Source organism: Lissotriton helveticus, chromosome 10 (genome assembly GCF_964261635.1).
Source record: "Lissotriton helveticus chromosome 10, aLisHel1.1, whole genome shotgun sequence".
Taxonomy (NCBI): Eukaryota; Metazoa; Chordata; class Amphibia; order Caudata; family Salamandridae; genus Lissotriton; species Lissotriton helveticus.
Genome location: NC_136071.1, coordinates 579434395 through 579456269, shown reverse-complemented (window position 1 = coordinate 579456269; position 21875 = coordinate 579434395). Strand labels below are relative to the sequence as shown.

Sequence of the window (21875 nt, the reverse complement as noted above, 5' to 3'; positions counted from 1 at the left end):
AATATTCTGAGTGTGAATTTTCATTTAAACAAAGTAGAGGCTAAGCACAGCTAGTGTGAGTTGCAGACAAACGTTACATATAGGCTGTGGTAAGGTTTAAATCAAGTCCTGCTGCCAAATTATGTGAGAAAATCTCAAGCTTAAGTTTACAATACATTATTCACCTGTGGATTTCCGTGCACATGCTGGCATTAAAGAGCTTCCATGAGGTGTTATTGACAATTTTTGTACATAATGGAGATTTATTAGGTACAGATATTTATTTTCGGAAGCTCAATCAAAATTCTGAGGATGCATACATTGTTGAAGAATGTATAATCTATGGGTGACTCACAAATGGTTGTAGTTGCAGAATGATTGCAATCATTGTGGTAATGGTATCTACTCATTTCAAGAATATTTGTAATGTGTTCTTACAAACATGCCTTATCAGTGCTAAAGCATGGATGTGAAACCTTTTACTTTAAATTGGATCTCAGAATATACATTCAATAAGTACATCTCATTACGGTAACTAATAACCAAACCAAACCAAACATTATTTTGAACTATATTTACCGTTCATTAAATTGCTGATTCCAATAATGTCGGCAGAGATATTATGTTTCTTACAACCCAAATACCAGTAAAAAAAGCATAATCTTCACCAAATATGGGTGCTTTAACAGATATTCATTAGGTCCTGCATCACCTCTCACCTCTTACGTTAATAGGCAAAACAGTCCTAATAATCACTTTGTCACGTTAAAACAGTTCTTACCCTTGTTGGAAAATGAGGTGAACCAAATCTTGCTGAAAATGAAATCCGGAGCTCCGGGAGATCCGGCCTCTCCGCAAGTTATATCCAAAATCTCCCCAGTTTTGATCCCCACCCTAACCAATATTTTCAATCAATCACTACAGCACTGCATTGTCCCTAAACACTGGAAGGAGGCAGTAATCAGGCCTATTTTAAAAAAACCTTCGGCCGACCCGGACCAATTTGTAAACTATCGACCCATTTCCCTTTTACCACTCTTTGGGAAAGTTATGGAGGCTTTAATTAATAAACAGCTCATTGCCCACCTGGAGTCCAACAAACTCCTCGACCCATCCCAATCCGGCTTTAGGGCATTCCACAGCACCGAAACTGCCCTGCTCGAGGTCGTGGACAATTTAAGATTGTCTTTGGACTCAAAAAAATCAGCAATACTAATCCTGCTAGATTTATCTGCGGCCTTCGACACCATCTCGCATTGCGTCCTGTTGGAGCGCCTTGAAGAGGTTGGTGTCGAAGACGACGCACTCCAATGGCTGACAAGCTACCTTGGTAACAGACGATCCAGGGTTCAATTAGGCTCCAACTCCTCCATTTTCTATGAAAATGACAAGGGTGTCCCACAGGGATCCATTTTGAGCCCGACCCTTTTAAATATTTATGTTTCCCCTTTGGCGAAAGTCATCAGAGAACATGGGTTTGGAACTGTATCCTATGCTGACGATACCCAAATCCTCGTCACTATCAACCAAAACCCTGAGGATATAAAAAACAGGTTCAAGAACTGTATGATCAGTATACAAGAATGGATGACCAGAAAATACCTCATGATGAACGCTGGAAAGAATGAGGTCATGCTTTTCGGCAAAGCCGATCAGATTTGGTCATCAGACTGGTGGCCTGTCTCCCTTGGCCCCTGCCCAACCCCCAAGCCCTTTGTTAGGAATCTCGGAGTAACAATAGACGATAAATTGACTATGTCTGAACACATAAGAAAAACAGTGGGAAATAGCTATGGCCAGATGCGCAGTCTGAGAAAGATCTTTAAATAGATCCCCCTCTCAGCACGTATGCCCCTAGTCCAGGGACTCATCGTTAACAGGATGGACTATGGAAATGCCCTCTTCTCATCTATCAATGTAACACTACTGAATCGACTGCAAGTCCTGCAAAACACTGCTGCGAGGCTAGTTCTAGATCTACCCCCTCGCACCCCATCAGTAGCCTGCCTTAAGACCTTACATTGGCTCCCCATACAAACACGCATAAAGTTCAAACTTTGCTGCATAGTCCATAAGGTTGTAAATGGTCATGGACCTGCCTATCTCAAATATAAGCTCAAGGCCTACGTCCCAAGCAGGACGCTACGCTCTTCCAGCAAAGCTCTTCTCTCTGTTCCCAGAGTTCGAACAGTTAGAAACGTCTATAGAGCTTTCAGTAAAACTGCCCCAGAAGCCTGGAACTCCCTCCCCCTTCAGTTGAGGTTAGAGTCCGACCATATGAAGTTTCGAAGGCAGCTAAAAACCTGGCTCTTCTAGTCAGCTGAGTCGTCCCACTTCTTGGATCAGTTGACCACAAGGATCTTCTCTGCCTGCCAGCGCGCTGAGACCTTCGGGTGATTTATGCGCGATACAAATGAAATAAAATGGAAATGGAAATGGCATGTTCATTAGCACTACAGAGGTGGTAGAAATGCGGTCTAGGTGTAGCTTGCTGATAGCTTCCAGTATGAAAAGTGTACAGAAAATATTCACATTCATTGCATAACGTCATCGGTGATGTCAACAAAGATGTTGTGTGAGATGGCATGAGTGATGTCATCAATGATGTCATTTAACATGTCATGAGTGAAATAATATGTGATAAGCAGGTCATAAGCAGTGCATGGCGGGGACGCATATCATCGTTAGCTCACTGAACTATTACTAGTACATTTTTGTGTTTTTTAATCATTTTAAACTCCTAACTAACTACAATGTTACTTTAACATTTGGAGATTTTAAGTGTGTGTGTGTGTATATTCCTTACAGGTTTTCTCCCAATGAAAAAGTATAGAGGCACTCATTAGCAGATTAATGAATACTTTAATAAGCAACACTTGGTGTTACATGGATTGCTGCAATTAATCAAATTCATTGGCCTTTCTTTCAGCACTTAGGTGATAGTCTCCATTATGTACTTCCCTACCAATAACCATTTTTTTAACTCTGTTTGGATTCAGTTTCCTGACTAATCTCTTCAGTGTTCTTTTGCTTCCGCTTTTTTTAGATTTCATGGTTACCATTTATTAGAGCATCAAATTATTATTTTTTTCACCGGGATCAATATTTTTTTGCTTTTGTTTGGTTGTCAATATTTTTTCATTATCTCTTTTTTATCCTTTTCAACCCTCGAGTGAGTTGAACTCATTCATTGTTATTAGTCATGTCCTAAAAGTAATTTGAAACACACCCTCCAGTGGGTCTTATATTCATATTGTTTATTGTTAATGTGAATTGATACTTAGATTTTGATTTCTCTTAATATTTTTGAATTTTCAGTTGACTTTATGATGCAATAATGTAACCCACTCGCAACCATCATTTTAAATCATCCATTCTTTACAATTTCTACCATTTCCATACCATTTGACATGATTACTCTTGATGTGAATGTAGCTCCTTGTCGTGATTCAGATTGTTGGAGCAAAGGGTTATCAATCCAATTGTCTATTTTGATTTCATTTCTTTAGTATTTATTCTCTGTCCACACCTCTCTGTGATTTTTATACCTGGTAAATCACCCCAAAAACTTTTGAATTACTATTTTGATGTGTTTTCCAATGTCTTTACTGATCTCTTCTCTTATGGGCTTCGATATTCCTTGTATCAGCATACATACTGCACTCCCAGTATTTCTCAATTCACATGTGCATTCAATTATGTAAACTGCAAATTTGTTGTTACAACTTAGGGCCTGATGTAGATCTCAGCAGATGGGTTACTCCATCACAAATGTGACGCATATCCCGTTCACTGAAATATAAATCCTATAGGATATAATGGGATTTATATTTCGGAGGATGGGATATCCGGCACCGTCGTGATGGAGTAACCGATACGTCGAGATCTAAATCAGGTACTTAATCTCTTTCAATGTAATTTTCTTTCCTTCTCGTGTTGTTTAGAGTTTTACATCAATTACAATTTCCTAATGTTTTACAATGGTGACATTCTCTGAAGCAAGTCTTTTTTTGTTAGCTATCATTCTTTATTGGATATGTCAATGTATTGGCATCAAACTTACACATCCTTTATTGATGATATTCCATGAAATGTGATGACAACATTATTTCCTATGAGATTTTTCAGAACATGTTAACTCGTATATGCATTTTGTTCTTGGTCACAGTGTTTTAGATTATTCTTACTTTTTTCTGTCTTGTAATCAGCAGCTATGCTGAATTTTTCTCTTTGCTTTTCGAAGTCATTTTCCTTTGTCAATATATTTTACAAAAGTTTTCATGCATTAAAATACAAGCAACAACCAATATGTTTCACATTTCACTTACGATATACGCTACGTTTTAAGTACATTACTTTGGCTAATACATTTCAGGCACCACCTCAGACTCAACAGGCTATGGCAACTGAAATGTATTCACAGTATTGTTATATTTTAGTGAGTAGCACTTTATAATGCAGGTGCCTAGACCCAGCTCCACACTTCCCTGGACCAGTCATCCAACCAATCAAGGCCCTTTCAAACCAGGCTCTTCCGCCTTGGGTGTCCCAACTTCTCTGCTGCTTAACTCTCTCCTCCTCTGCCTTTTTCTCTCCTGGGCCTCTGCCCTATTCTTAATCCCTGACCAGCCCCGACACCCACTGACCACGCACGCAACCCGGGGACATCCTCGACTCCACCCTCTCCATGACTAAACAGGTCAACGCCGCCTCCTCATCCTGCTTCAACACCCTACAAATGCTCCGCAGGATCTTCAAGTGGATCCCCACCGAAACGAGAAGAAGAGTCACCCAGGCCTTCGTCTCCAGCAGGCTGGACTACGGAAACGCTCTCTACGCAGGAACATTAACCAAGCTCCTGAGACGGCTGCAACACATCCAGAATGCCTCGGTACGACTGATCCTCGACATCCCCCGCCGCAGCCACATCACACCCCATCTGAAAGACCTACACTGGCTCCCCGTAATCAAGAGGATAACCTTCAAGCTCCTCATCCATGCACACAAAGCCCTCCACAATGCCGGCCCAGCACACCCCAACAGACGACTGAGCTGCTACGCCCCTACCCGCAATCTCCGCTCCCCCGGCCTCGCCCTCGCCAGAGTCCCCCGCATCCGAAGAACCACCGCAGGCGGCAGATCCTTCTCCCACCTCGCTGCCAAGACCTGGAACACCCACCCCACCAACTTACGGCAGACCCAAGACCTACTGGCCTTCAGAAAACTCCTCAAGACCTGGCTCTTCGATCAGTAGCAGCAACCCCCCTCCCCCCCCCCCCCCCAGCACCTTGAGACCCTCACGGGTCTATAGCGCGCTTACCAAATGTCCTGATTGAGTGATTGTATTTAATCTCTCGTTAGTATCGTTTCTCCTTCATTTTTCTCATCTCTGGGCCAGTCTCATCCTAATGTTTGTGCCTTTTCCTTTGATTATAGCCTCCTGGTGCTGCTATCACACTTGCTCTTTCAGCCACTCATTCACATTCTCTTCCGTCTCAATATTTGGATATCTTTTCCCCTATTTTCAGCCTCTCAGGGTCACTTTTCACACTTCTCTCCCGCTCACTTTTCTGTCCCTTTTACTCCACTTCTTAGCCTTTTTGTGCCACTTTACCACCTTTTGTGCCTCCTTCCACCATTTTTCTCAGCCTCTTTTTGCCACCTTCTCCTCACCTGCTTTGATTTTTTGTTTATTGTTTGATTATTTAAAATCATGACAATTAGAATAAAAACAAGCAAGAAAACACTGTTCATCTTAAATGCATCAGAAAAAAGTTAGAAATATTAAAAAGATACACTGGTACAAAATGTTTAAAAAACGAACAAGAAACAGCTAAAATATGTTAAAACATTATAACCTTGTTAATGGGTGTGCTACCCAGCCCTAACTTTCAGTAAGACAAGCAAAAGGCCATTGATAAGTGTCTCAAGATATGATGAAGCACACCGGAATCCCAGTCTGTTCGAGGATGTACAAGTTACGTCAATGGTTCTTCTAAACCTGCAGATGTACGTTTTTTTCAGTTTTTATGGGAAATTTCATGAACCTGATGTTCAGCCTCGTTTTATTGGGATTCATTGCTACTATAATGGCTTGCCGGCATAATCGGACTCCGTGTTTGAACCATTTGCCCCGCAACAAACTCCTTCTGTCATTAAGAAATGCTGGGCAAACACACACCATGTGCTCAATTGATTCTGAGTGATGACAGCAGCCCCTACATATGATGTTATCTTTTAAGTGGCACCAGGTTGGCAGATGTTTTAAAAAGGGCCATTCGCCCACCCTCAGAACTATAAATCTTTTCTTCCAGATGGCTGCATAAGTGCTTGAAAGATAAGGGACCTCTGGTCTGGGTTTGTGCTCCGCGATTATGGACCAGGCCTGTTTTCCTTTAGACAGTTGTGCCCTGTCCCAATGGAAAGACCAGAGTCGAACACTTTTTTTAATAGACAGTTTTAATGCCTGCTGAGGTGGATTGGTACCCCAGTAATCCGTGACTTCAAGCAGTTGCGGGTAGTGTTCAAGGTAACGTCGATGTTTTTGACTAGATTGGCCGGCTGATATTTCTTTCCACAACTTGGCCTCCAGGCTTCCTTCCCTTGAGTTGCGCAATCTATGACACAACTTGATGAATGCGCCTGCTCTGACACCCTCATGATTTAAAAGGCCAAACTCTAGCCTTATCTGAGCAGGTGATGCTGATTTCGGCAAGTGCCAGGCTCGTTTAAAAATTCTAGTTAATATTTTGTTCAGCATTAAATAATTGCTCCCCAGCATAACTTCTTCATCATAGGTTAAATGGTTTATAACCTTTGCCTTCATGACTGTCAGGAGGGGAGATAAGCTAGGGCCAAGTATCTGTCTTGAGAGTTTCATCGATACTGCTTCGAGTGACAATGCTTTCACTTTGACCACTTTCTGTTTTCAAAAGTAGCCCTTGGAATCCATGTAAATGCCCAAATATTTGTATGATGTCACGGTTCCAATTTTTTTACCTTTGAAGAACCACCCGCTATTTTGCTGCTTCCGATCCCCAAAGGGGATAGCTTTCATTTTTGAGAGATTTAGTTCCAGAGCGTTACGTGATGTAAAAGAGAGCAGCTGATCAATGAGTCTCTGTAAACTGACCCTCGTGTGGCTGAATAAAACAAGATCGCCTGCATAAAGCAAATTACAAATTCGGGATCCTTTAATTTGGGGAGGGTGAGAGTTGACTTTGTCTAATAGATGAGATTAATCAGAGATGAAAAAGTTGAATAGGAGGGGGGCCAACACACATCCTTGTTTAACCCCGCAGGAAGTCTGTATTTTTCTTGAAACGTGGGACCCATCACCCAGCTTGTTGCGACTTCAAGTGTCTAAATGGAGTTGGATTATAGATTTTAAGAAGATCACTGGGAATTTTCCACTTTTGTAATTTGTGCCATAACAGGTCCCTAGGCACCTGATCGAAGGCTGCTTTGAAATCAATGAAGGAGCAGTGTAATGGCATTTTCGAGGATGCTGCTTTCTTCATGAGTATGGATAGGGCCAATAGGTTGCAAGTGATGCCTGATTTGGCCACAAAGTCAGTCTGATTAAATGGTAGCCGCTGAGTTTTAACACCCAGGATGACAGTTCTTCCAGCAGGATGCTGGCGTAGTATTTGGAGTCTACATCTAGGAGTGCTATCATCCTGTAGTTTTTTGGAGCAGCTCTTTTGTCTCCTTTAAAGATTGGGTGAAGTATAGCTCCTTTCCACGATTCTATTATGTTATAAGTGTGTCGGCAGTGCAAAAATAGAGGGTCGAGTTGTTCAGACCATAGCTTCGGGTCGGCTTTAAACAATGCCTGTGGAAGCCCGATTGGACCTGGAGCCCCGTCCAACCTGGCATTACTGACACAGCGAGTAATGTTTAGTCTCATGCCTTCGTGGACGAATCAGGACTTTGAAAACCGAGAGTCTTGCTGAATCACGGTTTCAGTGGTATTGATAACTAAGGTGGGGGCATCAAGTTTATCGTGTATAGTGAATGTGGCATTACTCGTTGTTTCCAATGGTAAAAGGATATCCAATTGATCACTTCCATTGTTATGGTCCTTAAAGTGCCCTGTTAAAAAATTGGCCTATTCAGCTTCACTAATGTTTCCACTGCATTGCCCAGTTACGCCCGATGACCTCCTGTTCACCAGTGACCAAAAAGTTTTATGTTTGGGGTTTTTACTGGCGTGGACTAATTTCAACCAGAACTGATCGGCTGCTTTTTGTTTGTCCCTGTTGATGGATATTCCAAATGCTTTCTGAGCTTGCTTGTAGTCAGAAAACGCATGAGCATCTCCCTGGCATTTACTAGCGAGGCGTAATGCAAAATGATGTTTAGTCTTCAGTTTTTTTGTCTTGGCTGTAATGGGTGCTTGTTCGGGCATTGGTAATTTACATACTGAAGACAGAAATTGGCTCAGTAATTGTTGAACAAGAAGCTCCCATACTTTAATTGGGACAACTTCCGCTGTGCACATTTCGCCTAGGAGAGTTCTGCATTTGTCCATTATTGCGGGGATTAAATGATCAGTCCATTTTAATATTTTAAGATTCTCTGTACTTATGCTGATTGTAGTATGAGCAACTGCCAAGTGATGGGCAGCATTGAAGGATTTTCCTATTATTTGAGGGACATGATTGCTAACACCCGGTGATGCAGTGTAAAAGTTCTCTATTAGGGGGAGCATTTCAATGTTACTTAGTGTGTAGTCAAGAAATGAGTAGGAGTGCCCATTGGTTCATGTCCAGGCCAGTGGAGAATTCGTAGAAAACCTCACATTCAATATGGTGTAACCCAGACTATTAAGTTGTAAAACAGCATATTCGCCCAGTTTGCTAGGCCTGATGCTTGCTGGTTTAAGGGGGGGCACTAGATGCGATGGTGCGGCAGGGAGTATTTCATTGTCTCCCTCTGGTATACTTGAATATAGATTAGTATTAAAGTTTCCAGGCATAAAGCATGGAGCTGCACTATGATCTCTTATCAAGTTGGACGTAATTTCAATCAGTTGATCGAATTTGGCCTTTTTCTTACTGGAGTAAGGTGCAACGTAGATGTTAAGCAAAAGCAATTGTCTAGTCGAGTTTGAGCTACTGATTCTGATACCGGTGATCCAATCTTCATTAAATTCCAACACATTGATGTTCAAGGATCGAAAGGTCGCCTCGTGGTCCGCTGTGCTTGTGCGCTTTTATTGCTGATAACCTAAATTCAAGATAACCCTCGATGGGAGTACTTGTACCAGACCAGGTTTCCTGAAGAAGTATGATGTTGTATTTTTTCAAGAATTCTAGACTGTCGGAAAATTGAAGTTTCGTATCAAGGCCATTGATGTTCCAGGAGCATATTGACAGACTGGATAGGTAGTATTTCAATCTTTTTGGTCTCTGAACAGGGCCCCTGCCAACCAGGCCCAATCGGGCTTTACAGTGAATTGGCTCTCTGTGGCTGGCTCTCCACGTTCTGCTAGGGAGCTGCTTCGAGCTGCTTTTAATATTGAAAATGGTGGATTTGCTGTTTGAGTAGGAGGATCCGAAGCGCTAGCTAAAATTAAAGGATACAGAACGTCTCTAGCTGTTACTATACTTACACCCCAGCTATTAAATTGCTTTGTCTGTGATTGTACTATCTCCTTTATTGCTTTGGTTGCCAGAGTTAGCAAAGTTGTTTCGATTGAAGATTGCTGTTACTAGGTTTGAATCAAATTGATATAATATCTCTAGATTCCAGTTTGCTTAATTCTGGAATTGATTTAAAGAGTATAAGAATATTCCCATGATTTAAAATGTTGTGCGGGCCTTGCGAGATATACTCCGGGACTAACAACAGTTTGGTCTGGGTCTTTCATTGGGCAAGTGTCTCTCTATGGGAGCGATGGTAAGCTCTGATGACTTTGAAGTGTGGTCTGGTCTCCATTGGTTTCCAGAAGATATTTGCAAGAGGTCTCTATGATCGCTGGAAGGGCTTAGAGTAACTTTGTTAAAGATTGTTTTACTGCAGAAAGGATTTAAAGTTGCTTTATTGAGGGTAGTTTTACACTTTGTGGCAAGGTCTGCTTACATAGTTGGAATTGATAGAGGACTTTCTGCTACATCGTGGATCAGGTTACCTGCGGGGAGAGCTGAACCCTCCGACTTCTTCCCCGATCTCGGCTTGCCTGCTTTTGCCAGTATAGATGTACTTGTGCCCGGTGTAGCCATTGAATTGTGGTTTGCGAATGGCAGTCACTCCTGGTCTGCTTTGAACTCCACGTTGGGTGGGTGTTGGCCTTTCTGTGGCGTTGGTTGGGCGGTAGGCTTAAGAACTTCAGTTTGCTCGGACCATGTATTTGATGCAAGTAGCATGTCGTTTGTTGATGGTTTTTTTGTTTGATACAGGGTTGATTGAGCCGGAGACTGGCTACTAATGATACTAGTTGTACTTATCGAATCCAGTGGTAAGGTGGAGGTATTTTTTTTAAAGTAATGGCTTACTGAATTTCGCCTTTCAGCTACTTGTCTGTTCCAATTTTTCCGAAGTCTTTTTTTTCCCGCTTACTCATCCTGTGGGTTTGTACCACGTTCATTACTTTGCCGGCAGCCATACCGGAACACTCAGGTGCCGTATTGCCAGTTGAGGATGCGCTCTTTGGAGGGATCACTTGGTCTGATTTTAAGGCATTTGGATTTGTGTTTGCTGTTGAGGATTTGTGAGTTAGGGCGCTTGTTGTGTTGATGTTTTGGGATTCAAGTATAAGGTTGACAGAGCCAAGGGCTGTTTGTTTGAGTGTCATCGGTCTTTCTGATGGGGCTTTGTTGCTGTCAAGGCCTTGATGCCTGATGTTTGACTTCTGAGCGGCTAAGTCAGATACCACTGGTGGGCAATGATCCTGAGATGGAATATGGGTCTGCCCAGATAACGGGAGTTTCTTGACTTCGGTTTAGCCTCAAGAGAGAAATTTAGATAACGAGGAGAGGCTGTCGATTATTGGAGAGCAACAGCATACTGCCTCTGCTAAGTGTGCTTGAGATTGTGCTTTTGTGATCAGAGTGTTAAGACCCTCTAGTTTTTGGTTAATCCCGGCTGTGAACACGGCACGTGTGTTTAAAAGATACACCTGCAAATCAAGTTTATCAGAATGATAAGTTAAGGCTGAGACTGTTGATTGAAGGGTTTGCAAAATTTGAGACCAAAGATTGTTCTCATTATTCGAACAGCAGCTTTCAAGAGCAGGTGGCTTATTATGATCAGCATTGAAAAAGGATAGGTCAAAGGAGTTTTTAATGTTCGGGCTGCCAATCGGGGAGCCCATGAGTTACTCTGATCGGATGGGTCCGGTATAATTTTTGTAGGAGATAATTGGACCTTACGTACAGTTGACCCTATTTGTTGTTCAGTTTGGACGATTAATGCTGGTTTACTCCCAACCTGCTTACCCGTAGCTGTGATCGTGGTCTGTATGTTTCGTGTTAAAGGTGGAGGTGAACTTATGTTGATCAAGGACTGGTCATCCTCCCTTAAAGAGGTGTTTGGGAGTGAGATTAGGGTTGTTTCTTCTTTAGCTGATAGCCGGTCGTGGTGAAACACATCTGATCCCTGTGATGGTGGTGGTGAACAGCACTCAGTAGCCTTTGGAGCAGAATATTCATCCTTCGTTGGAATTCTTAATGAGGATGTAGATTGAGGCGGACTGAGGCCCAGCCTGTGAGGGCCATCATGAATCTTGGCCTCTACTCATTCTAAATTCCAGCAGAGGGCTGAGGGGCCTGGGTAGTTTCCAACACAGTGCTATGCGAGGTATATGGGGTTAGACCTGACTTTTTTGTTGCTGCTGCATTTTTGAAGAAGTCCCTCAATGTTGTCCTTTTAGGGGGTAGCCTCAGGGTCTGTCGTATCATGTATTGGATCCGGAATTTTGGAACTGATAGAGGATAACGGCCCAAAGGTGTAGGTAGAACAGAAGTGCCGGGGGGATCAGGGGGTGAGTTAAAAATAGCTGAGCGTGACCCTGTGTCGCACTGGTCTGAAGTGTGTCCAAGGGTGGGGCTTCCGCCATGTCCAAGTTATCACAAGAGGACTCTCGCCTTGTGTTTTTGGGTAGGGATTTAATGTGCAATTTCCTTGTTTTCCCTGACGTCATTGCCGGATTAACTGTGCCTGTCTGTGGATGATGCTATACTCCGCCAGGGCGGGGGAGTGGAAGGCAGCTACTATCCGCTTCCCAGCCCGATGATGAAAAAGTGATTGATTGGGAAGGAAACTGGCCTCTTCAAGTCTCTTCAGAGTGCAGCAAAAATGCGGCACTCACTGATCAAGCACTGATCAAATACCTCCCTGCCCTTGGGCAACTGGAGCAACTGGAGCGAGCTGTGGTATTAAGTACATGCACTCACCAGGGACTTAAGGCCTTAATCTTGGTCCTTTGGCTTCTTATTTTACAGGAAGGATGGTACCAGCGTCTTTGGAACAATGGGGGTCACTAGTCTTCTGAGAAGCTGCTGGAGCGCAAGTGCCGGGAGGGGGCCAACATAGCTGTCTGGCAAGTGGGGGACTCCTGGGGAGTGCAACCAACACCGCGGTCAACTGGGCCCTCTCTTATTTGCAGCGACTACAGCTGCCGAACTTGCTGGGATGCCTGGCATGCCTGGGAATAGCTGAAGGCACGCTTCGTGTGCTCCGAGCACCGAGCTTCGAGCCTCATGCTCCAGGCACTCCGGTTGTACGATGCCAACTTCAGCTCAGCTTGGTTCGATTCAAGGGGGCAATCGGGGCAATCAGCGGCGAGGACGGCTTAGAGCAGCTAGAGTGTTTCTCTCGGCATCTCCCGCTCCCCCTCTGCTTCTCTGGTAGCTGCTGGGTTTGGTTCAACTTATCTTTCACCCTTTTTTGCAGCTCCCACCTGCAACCATGTCTGCTTTGCACCCCCGCACCTCTTCCCACCTCCCCTAACTCTTTAGCTGCTCTACTGTACTTCTCCTTCCCACCTCTAGTTCCTGTACCTGCTAGCCCCACCCACCACCCCCCACACTACTCCCCCTTCCCATTACCTATTTACCATTACCTATTTAAAGGTGTTTGTGGTGCGGCAGCACAGCCATCGATTGCAGCAGCAAGCAGAATGGGCACGCCACTGGCACACTGTGAGAAGTTGGCCTGATATATGATGTTTCCAATTCTGGAACCACCTTGTATCAGTCCAAATAACCCCTTATGGTGTCTGGTTGTAAGTCAACCTTGTAGACAAGCTATCTTAATGGTAGCATAGACTAAGCAGCCTTAAAGGCTTAACTCAAGAGGTCGTGTTAAGCGAGCTGTTTTACCAATCACAGTCCTGTAATATCAAATGAAAGGACACCACACAAGTATATATTATAAAAATATATGTATTTATTACTCAAAATAATCCCCAGTACTCTTTATGAACAAAGGAGCACAAGCGTTAAATCAAAAGCACAGTATCACATACAAAGTTGCACAATTATGGATGAGGGCGGGGGGCCACTCAGACCATATACTAAACAAGTGGTATAAGAGATACCAATCGAACAGTGGTTAGGCCTAGGGCCTAGGGAATCCCTGGGAGCAGTCGGGACAAGCAATGCTGAAGTCGGGAAAAGCACGCGGGATTCGGGTGCAGCGCTGAAAGCGCACGCATGCACCAATGTTAGTCAATGGTGCGTAAAAGTTACACAAATAGAGTTTAAGGACACTTCTGCTGAACCTAGAAAGACAAAACTTTAGACACAGGCCCTAGAGGTGTGTACCAGTGTGGGAACACAGGCGTTGCAATGTTACCTCACCCACAGGAAGTGGGTGCATAGGTTCGAAGTGGCGTCGGGTTTCGTCACGCAGGTTCTGGGTGCTTGAAGCTGAAGAGGCTGCAGGCGATGTGAAGGAGAAGTGTTCGGTGGGATCCAAGAGTGGATCCAAGTCGAAAAGTACCTGAAAGCAGAGGGGACAGAGTCTGGGTCACTCAGCAGTGACCAGGGTGGAACCAGGACGGAACCAGGCAATGTCGGGCGCAATCAGGTGGCTGTCAAAGAGCTTCTCGCCACTGTCACGTGGGCTCTGGGGCATCTGCGATGTCCAGGAGTAGGTCACGATCTGTCCCACGTAGGCTCTCGCCATCTGCCCTGTCGGCTTCAAGATTGGAGCAAAAGCAATCCACGCGGAACTGGAAGATTGCTTCTCACTCGGACCGGGAGGGTCAGAGTGGGGGCTCCTTTTCAGGGGAGCTGGAGCAAGTCTGGAGCAACCAGAATCACAAGTCGTATTTCAAGTTTCGTTGGCACAGGGGCCACAAGCCAGCTGGAAATGGACCGGGCCAACGCGTTGAGCCAAAAGAAGCAGAAGGGCCCCACGCAGCACTCGTCGAGTGTAGAGGGGTGAACTTCGGTGCAAGAGTGGCTCAGGGCTGGGGCTCCTGAAACCTCGGTGTGCAGCTTCAAGGGTCACTCGTGGGCTGCACCGTCAGCGTCTTGTGGTCTTTCCAAGATGGCGTGCCCCACGCTTCCGGTCGCCTCCACGGGTCTCAGCTCTGCCGGGACTGTGGATCGGGCTGTAAGAAGGCAGGCAAGCTTGATCTCGTTGATCTCTGTCACTCGAGTTCCGGCGGGAACTGCAGCAAAGCAGACGTCGAGGGCTGGATGGTGTCTGTTTGCACAGGGTGGTCACTCCTTGACCACAAGGGAGATTCTTCAGTCTTCTACGTTGAGTAGGATGTCGAAGGGTCCAGAGTTTCGTTTCTTATGTTTCATCAGGATAATCTGAAGTGCATTGGCACTGCTCCCACTCTTATTCGAATCTGGGGGCTGGATTACCTGCTAGGTCCCCTCCTATGGGTGGGACCCAGGAAGGGGGTGGATACACCCCTTTCCTTTGATCCAGGCCCCGCTGGGTCTGGGGCTGGTGTGCCCCAGAACCGGTTTGACCGGATTATGCAAGGGGAAGCCTTGTGCTCCCCATGCAGTGTCTGGTTTCTTTCAAACCTCCCTGCTACAATCCACTATCTCCTGTCTGGGGGGGTGTGACACCTCCCTGCGACAGGAAACCCTTTGTCCAGGCCCCTTTGGCTGAGTTTCGGTCAGCTTCAGGGGGTCAGACTTGTGTCTGTGGCAGAAGCCTCCATTTTGTGGATCTGAGGTACTATTAGAAATTAACCGCATTTCAGTAAAGTAACATGTCTTCTCCCTCTAGAGGGGTGGAATGCTATCCCCGTCACCAGGACTGGCGAGGGGATAGTGTTTCCAAATCGTATGACACCTTACACGACATGTTTTGATAAAGCCAAACCAAAGTTGCTATATAACCGCGAGGATTATAATGCACTTAAGAGTATATGGTATGGCATTATCCTGAAACAGCTTAGGGAGTTGTTCCCGACAGCTGCAGACAGGCTCAGCTCATGCTAGAGCTCCATCTCACATGAAACCACGCACTCTGCCTCCAGGATTGATGAGGCCTTCCATAAGAGTGGCTCACATGTTTACATGTGTCCAGATATAGGTTTAGATATAGGTATACTATATCTAAGCAAGGGGTGATTACACCACCTTACCCCAGCTGAGTGATCAGCCAGTTGTGTCAATTTAAGAACCAGCCAGGGATGGCAAAAGATATGCTGCAGCCCCTGGTAGGCCTTGGTGGCACCTATGCCCTGAGCACCTATAGTGCATGGTACAGGGGCTGACAAGGAGTCCATTTCCAATTGTGGTATGTACCTATAGCACATGTATTATTAATTTAGGGAGAGAACAGCAGGCTGGGGGTATGATTAGCAGGCCCACAGCCTCAGTAGTCGAAAACCAGTGAAGCAAAAAGCAAAAATTTGGGGTGACCATAGGATAGCAGACCCTACTCTCCTACACACACCAAAGGCAATCTCATCTTTGCTCGTCCATGCCTGAACTGTGCCGAGCACCATGAACCCTGGTCTAATCAGCCCCCACCTCTATACTGCAGAAATCCTCCACTTACTCATCACAGGCTATTCATCCACCCGCTGCTGCCTAGCCGCACTAAACACCATGGTAGGACCTTTCACATGCACCCATAGCCACTTTACCTGCAACAGCACACCCACACGTGTCCCCCAAGCACCAACAATATCAACGGGCACTCAGGCAAATGCCTCACAGCACACCAAACCAGCACCTCAACAACCACTTGCATGCATGCTTCTCAACACCTGCTCACTCATCAAAGACACCACTGAGATCTAGGATCTTCTCAGCAAAGGCACATTAGGTCTCCTCTTCCTCGTGGAAACCTGACTCAACATCGCATCAGCACCCACATCACTGTGGCTATCCCAACAGCCTACAAGGTCACACACTGCCTTCATATGCACTTCAGTCTGCAAATGGACATCAGCTGCACCCTGAAAGGCACCCTCACATATCAACCACCAGGACCACAAACAAACTTCAGCAACCACATCACAAATTGTATAACTCTCTTCATCATCAACTGCAAGGCTTTCATACTACTCTGTAACCTCAACTTCCAACTCAAGGACCCAACTGGCCTCTGCTCAACAGCCCTTCACCAAAGTCTGAAAACATCGGACTCACCCAGCTCGTCCCAGACCATACACACATCACATATTCTTGATCCAATCTTCACTACCAGTGGAAGGATCTCACATAGATTGGCTACTACTTCAAACACGTGCAAATCATAGCACCACAATTCAAACCACCCACCAGCATCAACCTACCCAGGCGGAAATGGAACAAAGTTGTAGAGGCTGACTGGCTTAACGTCCTCAAAATGGACCAACACCACCAACAACCTCAACAAGGACATCATCAGCTTCAACTATTGGACCAATACCTGTGCAGACTCCCTTGCTCCCATCAAAATCAACAGACAATGAAAAATCAACAAACAAGCCAGCTGGTATACAGACCTCTGGGAATCAACTCAGCACTACAAGCAGCTAGAAAGAAAAGGGAGATCCAGACATGATGCCAATGTCAGAAACACATGCAAGGCTATACTTAGGTGCCACCACCAACTTCTGAAAGACACCAAAAGAAGGATACTAACCAAATGCATAGTGGCAAGTTCCAACAGCTGCAAGTAGATCTTCTCAATTGTCAAAGAATTCACCATTCACCACACCCAGGCCGCAGTCAAAATCATCACACCATCACAGAAACTTAGCAATAACTTCTGAAATTTCTACAACGGCAAAACAGAAAAAAATCTACAGCAACTTCGAACAACAATCAGACCCCAAAGATCTCATTGACAACATGGCCACTACCAACTGAGACAAACACCTGACTGAACAGAAAATACTCACCGAAGAAGACACCCAAACGATCATGAAAACGGTACAATTAGGGACCCCAATGGACCTATGCCCCCACCACATCTACAACATGGGATGGCCACCAATCAGAAATACCCTCACCCAAATCATCAACACCTGAAAGAAATATGCCACTTCCAAAAAGACTGGAATAATTCAGCAGCCAACAACCTCCTCAAAAATCCATTGGCTGACCCCAGCGAGCTGAGAATCTTCTGACCCTACTCCCTCCTCTCATAGATATGCTAAAAGATGGAGAAGGCCATCAACAAACAACTCACCAACCACCTTGAACTCCATGACCTACTGGACCACACTCAAACAGGATTCAGGAGCAACCACAACACAGAAATGGCACTCATCGTGGCCACAGATGACATCCGCACCATACTGGACAGTGGAGAAACTGCAGCCCTCATTCTACTCAACCTCTCCGCTGCGTTTGATAGTCTCCTCCCACACTTTGATCAGAAGACTGTATGACAGAGGCATCCAATAAGACCCTAAACTGGATAAGCTCCTTCCCTGTAGCAAGAACACAACATGTCAGACTAACACCCTACACATCGGAATCCCAGAATCTTATCTGGAGAGTCCTCAAGGGTTCATCACTTAGCCTGTTCAACATGGCACAGCTCGCCAACATCATCAGATCACAACTCATCCTTTTTGTGATCGACACGTCCAGCACCAGAACCAACTTGTCCAACTGCATGATCAACGTAGCAGACTGGAGAGCTAACTGCCTTTAACTCAACTCTGACAAAACGGAAGTACTGATCTTCAGGAACAAGAACACTCCTTGGGACTCATCAGAGCTCGGACCCACACCAACTGACCTTGCCAGAAACTTAGTAATCATTTTAGATGAGATCAGCATAACAACACAAGCAAATGGAGTCAGCTCCTTCTGCTTTCATATTCTCCACATGCTCCACAAGATGTTATATTGGTTACCCCAGACTAAAAGACGCACCGTCATGCAAGTCCTCATCACAAGCAGATTAGACTATGTCAACACACTCTACACCAGGATCTCCAACCATTAGGGACTCCAGGCCATCCTGAATGCTGCAGTGAGACTCATTCTTAACCTCCTACGATGCACACACATCTCACCACATCTCAAAGAGCTCCACTGACTCCCCATTCACTAGCGCAGTCAAGTCAAACTCATCATGCATGCATACAAGGCACTGCACAACATCAGACCAACATACCTCAACAACCGCTTTCACCTTCACCAACACACCAGACACATCTGCTGAGCCTCCCTCTCACTCGCACAGACCCCGGATCCACAAATGCAGAACAGAACGCCACGCATTCTCGTACATCTCACCCGAGACCTGCAACAACCTCCCTTACATCATCAGGGCCTCCTCCTCCTCACTTTTTTAATTGTTCAAGAAGCTGAAGATCTGGCTCTTCGACTAACTCTGTGGGTGAACACCCAACACCTTCAGTCTTATGCCTACACACCTGCTCCAGCGCCTGGATACCCTCACCAGTGAGCTGAACTATACAAATCTATATATCATAACATAGCCATTCTTATCCCTTCACACTTCTGTAATATCTAGGTTTTTGTTCCATACCGTTTTAGTATTAAAGAGGTGTCACATTCTTGCTAATACCACTACCTCAACTGTCTTCGATATACCCAGCTTGTCAATTGCCCACCATGACCCCGAGACTATGCCAATTAGTATACTCCATTTTAATCCAGCAAGTTACTTTTAAGAGCCCTATAGCAGGCTGACGAAAGAACATAAAATAACTCCGTACCTTCTATTACTAATAGTCACTCTTTACCATTCTTTGTCATCAAAAGTACCATTTAATGCCCCTACGACCTTGTTATTCACAATTCAAGGACGACCCAAGTACTGAAATTTTATGAGCAAGGTCATACGTTTATTACTAAGGTAAGACACCAACATAAGTCAACAGTGAGTCTACACAAACAAAGTACCCAAATATACAATATAATAGAGAAAAGTTTAACAAAAACGAGTTCCCATCAGTCCACCATCGAGACCGCCCTTCATCATCTGGGATCTCTTTTGACACATATAACTATTGCTGTTGAAGGTGAAAAAACCTGTACTGGCTGTTAACAAACCATGTACCAGGAAAAACCACAGCAATTATGTAGATGTGAGAAAATGGCGTGTCTAGTGGAGAACTGAATAGCATTGCATAGAATAAAGTGTGTTGTGGAAAGAATAAGAAAAGGGTTCTAAAATCAGGTCGTGATCAGGGACAACAATTTTAATAAACACCCTCACACTCCTAAATCAATAAAAACAGTGCAAATTAGTGGCATAACAAATAACCACTTAATAAAGATGTAAGGTCGACATGTTTCTGCAGTCTAATGGAGTCTCGAGATCTCCTGCTGCTTCCTCAGGACCATTAGTGCTACTGCTAGATAAGATCAAGAAATAAACAATATCACCTGGATAGTGTATGTTACTGTACAATCATCTTCTCATCCTGGATATAACAAGAAAAGTGTATATGTAAGAAAAATATACCGCACTATAAAGAAAATAACACACAAATCGATGTAAGCTACACCTATATGTATTCCTAGGCAAACCAGTCTCAGCATGCGCCACACATTGCGCCACAATCGCATGCCAATAAACACCACGACCTGGCCGCGTTCATCTCTCGTTACAGAGAGTATTGACGCATGTTTAGCGAGCTATCAGCTTAAACATCCACTCATCAGTGACCCCAGCGGCTGCACACACACTGGTACCATTCTTTGGGGGTAAAATAAAGTAAAATAAAGCAAAATGCAGCTCACCTCTCCGTCGGTACACCGGTCGTCCCTCTAAGCTCAATCTTGGGGAGGAGCCGACTCGGTGTACCGGAGGGGAATAAGTTCGAAACCTGCTTCCGCGTCAGGCATGGGGCGTGTGCAAACGTGCACAACGCGCGATGACGTTCACAAAGCGCGAAGCACGCGCTGTTGCAATTGGGAAATGTAGTTTTCCATGATCGTTTGCAGGCTAAGTTGTAGGTTCGAATCCCCGACGGGTGATTCGAATCAGCAGAGATGATAAATTAATCATCATAAACGGTAAAAAATATTTTTTTATATATAGCTCAAACGTTATATTTGAGCAATCACCATCACAAAGGAACAGCCTTGATCCTGGCTCAAACTCGCTCAGATACAATGCTGAGAAATTGCCATTTAATGCCCCTACGACCTTGTTATTCACAATTCAAGGACGACCCAAGTACTGAAATTTTATGAGCAAGGTCATACGTTTATAAACTAAGGTAACCACTATCACATATTTGTTTCCATTAGCCCTCTCAGTTCTGACCCCATTTATATATAATCAGGGCCACAGGGATGATACAATATTGTGGCTGTTACATTTTTCACGTAATTATGGATTTGCGGCGTTTGCCTGATAATCCATCATCTGTTGCATAATCTGCAGATTTTAACAAAAAAATAGTTTCCAGTTCAATTGGATCACAAGTTACTAAAAACGTGGCGACTTGTGTCCTGGGCACTGGAAGGTCTTTCGCGCAGGTTGACTGGCCATTTTTCATTTGCTTTTGCTGTGTTTGGGTACAAACTTGGTGAAATATGTACCTAGACTGTGTTGCGAGGCGTAAAATGACAACATAATTAAGTAATACAATTGCAAAATGTACTGCTTTTCGCCGGATTATTTGGCTTTTCCACATAATTTTGTCCATCCTGCCACATAATTAGGTCCTCCTCTGCCATATATTTCCAGTAGCCCTGTATATAATTCATCTTTTTTCCTTCTTTGTTTTAGACTAAACACTATACTGCTAGTGGGGTAGCTCAAACTAATTCTCGTTCTACTTAGAAAAAACAAATATCGGTTTTACTACACCTTTAGGTGACCACATAGTAAGTAACTATCCCTTTTAACTACCTCTTGTAGATCTCACTGCGTCAATTTTACGGGGCTTTCCTACGAGGGAACGCCCACCCTGCGACAGAACGCCCACATGAAACCTGACGCAGGTTTCGTGTGCCGCAGGGCGTTACAACGTGACGCATCTGCCTAGATGCGTCACGTTGTAAATAGGTCGCAGGGATGCGCCACGTTTCCGCGCCGTTGCGTGACGCAACGACGGCGTAAACGTGGCGCAAGTCCGACATAAATCTGCCCCCAAGTGTGGTTGGCAAGTTACTCCATTATGAAAATAAACCCAGATGGATCTTGCCATAAATCCGATGGTATTTTTCATTTGAACTCTCCGCAGAAACGTTCACCTGTTCACTGCAACATAACAAATTGCGTTGCCACTTACAAACAGATAAAACGACACAATGCTTTATTTGCTATCTTGCGGTACTTAGGTACTCCTTACTGATTCTGTTTTATAATTCTTCTACGACCACTGGTGGTTTTACAATTTGTCCATTATCGGGTACAATGTATTTTGATGCTCTTTTATTCATTTTTGATATAGCGGTGTTATTTAAGATGTGTTGAATCTAATATGGTACACTTGGAATGATGGTTAATGACACATGGACATGTTTCCACCAATTAAGAGTATG

General features: G+C 44.5%; 1 protein-coding gene across 2 annotated transcripts in view; it reads right to left on the bottom strand.

Moving 5' to 3' along the window:
• Positions 1 to 21875, bottom strand: part of LOC144784386 (cytoglobin-2-like) — a 367691-nt gene that overhangs the window by 9292 nt on the left and 336524 nt on the right. The gene's annotated exons all lie outside the window — the stretch shown is intronic.